At 44.4% G+C, this 2,856-nt stretch overlaps 1 long non-coding RNA gene across 1 annotated transcript in view; it reads right to left on the bottom strand.

The window, feature by feature from the left end:
• Positions 1-2,565: 2,565 nt before the first annotated feature.
• Positions 2,566-2,856, bottom strand: part of LOC145652647 (uncharacterized) — a 10,302-nt gene continuing 10,011 nt past the window's right edge. Inside the window, exon 4 of the long non-coding RNA XR_014118908.1 lies at positions 2,566-2,856. This exon is cut by the window's right edge and continues 385 nt beyond it. This is a non-coding gene — a long non-coding RNA (uncharacterized LOC145652647).

The raw sequence follows: 2,856 nt of genomic DNA on the forward strand, positions 1-2,856 counted from the left end.
CCGGCGGGATGCCTGTGCGAAGAGCAGGGAGATCGCGGAAGAGGAAAAACACCGGTGCGCAAAAACCCTGGCGGCGCCGGGAGACCTTCGCGTGATGGGCGGGGCAGAGTGGCGCGAACTCGCAGCAAATTGCTTTCCGCGTCCCTGCCTGCAGGCGATCCAGACGGCGGTTCCAGCTACTGCCGTGGCAAATTCGGGTTCTGGGAGCTGTCCGCCGACATGGGGACGCGGAAAACCGTAACGTCTCTGTCGGCAGAGCTTTGTTGCAGCGATCTGCTTTGTGTTTTATAACACCATGCCCCCCCCCACCCCCACCCCCCCACCTATCCAAAAAGCCACATTTCCACTCCAGCGTTTGCTTAGGGTTCTTGTAATTAAATGCTTAAGCTTTATTGGTTTCTCCACGTGCCGGGGGCCTTCGAGAGGGCCGCTTCTCAAAGGGAGTGGAACGACAGCTCACAACAGATTAAGTGGCAATAAAGTTGAAAGAGGGTGTGCGGGGGTGGGGGTGTTGGGTGGGTGTGTTGGGCCTCTTGGGATACTTCCACCCGAAACACAGCGCAGTGTTCGGGGAAGGAAGCGTGGGCATGTGCCCCCATGTCTCCTCCAAGCCAGGCTTAGTGAGCACGTGGAGCTCAGAAGGCTAGGACAGGCTTGGTCCAGGGCAGGCTTGGTCCAGGGCAGGCTTGGTCCAGGACAGGCCTGGTCCAGGACAGGCCTGGTCCAGGACAGGCTTGGTCCAGGACAGGCTTGGTCCAGGGCAGGCTTGGTCCAGGACAGGCCTGGTCCAGGACAGGCCTGGTCCAGGACAGGCCTGGTCCAGGCTCTGGTGTAGGTGCCCTTGTTAGATGGATTTTAGCAACACAGGTATATTTTAGATTTGCAGTGATGCTCTGAGATGGAGCCAGACTACACGACCTGTTAGGTCGATTAGTTATAAATTGGCTAAGCCAAATACGTCCTGGTGTGTGTGCATGTTTGTGTGTGATCGCATGCCTGCGTAATAAAGTTGTCCTAGTGTGAGTGTGTATGAATGACTGAGTTGTCGTAGTGTGTGTGTGAATGATGCCCAGTGATGGATGGTGCTCTGTCCTGGATGTTGTCCTCTCTCTCCTGTACCTGATGTAGTCACCCAGGGGTCTGAGGTTTCTGGTTATGAGTCTGCCGTGTGTGTGTGTGGTGTGTGTAGTGTGTGCCCCCCCCCCCCAGGGGTTCTGAAGTTTCTGGTTATGAGTCTGCCGTGTGTGTGTGTGGTGTGTGTAGTGTGGTTTCTGGTTGCATGCTGTGTGCAATTAACTATAACAATAACTATAACATTCATCCATTCATTCACTCATTCATTGTTCAGTGAAATATGAATGTAAACATGACAAGAGAAAGGCAGGTGGGTGGTGAACTTGAGGAGAAAATAAAGAAAAAACCGAAAGGTTTAATAAAATGAGAAGTACCTTCTTTTTCGAGGATGCCTGTTAGTTTTAATCTGAAAGGACCATAGTGAACCATGTAGTGACCCGTATAGTGACCTGTATAGTGACTCATATAGTGAAATGTTTAGTGAACCATGTAGTGACCCGTATAGTGACTCATATAGTGAAATGTTTAGTGAACCATGTAGTGACCGGTATAGTGACCTGTATAGTGACTCATATAGTGAAATGTTTAGTGAACCATGTAGTGACCCGTATAGTGACCTGTATAATGACTCATATAGTGAAATGTTTAGTGACCCGTATAGTGACCTGTATAGTGACTTATAGTGAAATGTTTAGTGAACCATATAGTGACCCGTATAGTGACCTGTATAGTGACTCATATAGTGAAATGTATAGTGAACCATATAGTGACCTGTATAGTGACCTGTATAGTGACTCATATAGTGAAATGTATAGTGAACCATATAGTGACCTGTATAGTGACCTGTATAGTGACTCATATAGTGAAATGTTTAGTGAACCATATAGTGACCCGCATAGTGACCTGTATAGTGACTCATATAGTGAAATGTATAGTGAACCATATAGTGACCTGTATAGTGACTCATATAGTGGAATGTTTAGTGAACCATATAGTGGCCCGTATAGTGAACTGTATAGTGACCCATATAGTGAACTGTATACTGAACTGTATAGTGACCCATATAGTGAACTGTATAGTGACCCATATAGTGAACTGTATACTGAACTGTATAGTGACCCATATAGTGAACTGTATAGTGACCCATATAGTGAACTGTATACTGAACTGTATAGTGACCCATATAGTGAACTGTATAGTGACCCATATAGTGAACTGTATACTGAACTGTATAGTGACCCATATAGTGAACTGTATAGTGACCCATATAGTGAACTGTATAGTGACCCATATAGTGAACTGTATACTGAACTGTATAGTGACCCATATAGTGAACTGTATAGTGACCCATATAGTGAACTGTATAGTGACCCATATAGTGAACTGTATAGTGACCCATATAGTGAACTGTATAATGAACTACAGAGAACAATTCCCTCATTGTCCACCATTTTAGAGGATCATTAAGTAGTTGTGTTTGTTTGAAGAACAGTTTCAATTATGAAGAAGAACCCTTGAGCAGATTGAGGACCCCAACAAGGGTGACAAAAAAGCACAGAGAAAAGAGTACACAAATATAACACAAATATAACACAGATATAACACTAATATAACACTAATATAACACTGATATAACACTGATATAACACAAATATAACATTAATATAACACAGATATAACACTACTATAACACTAATATAACACAGATATAACACTACTATAACACTAATATAACAGATATAACACTAATATAACACTGATATAACACTGATATAACACTAA

This window comes from Electrophorus electricus, chromosome 20, assembly GCF_041902795.1.
Source record: "Electrophorus electricus isolate QZ-2024a chromosome 20, ASM4190279v1, whole genome shotgun sequence".
In the NCBI taxonomy this organism is placed as follows: domain Eukaryota; kingdom Metazoa; phylum Chordata; class Actinopteri; order Gymnotiformes; family Gymnotidae; genus Electrophorus; species Electrophorus electricus.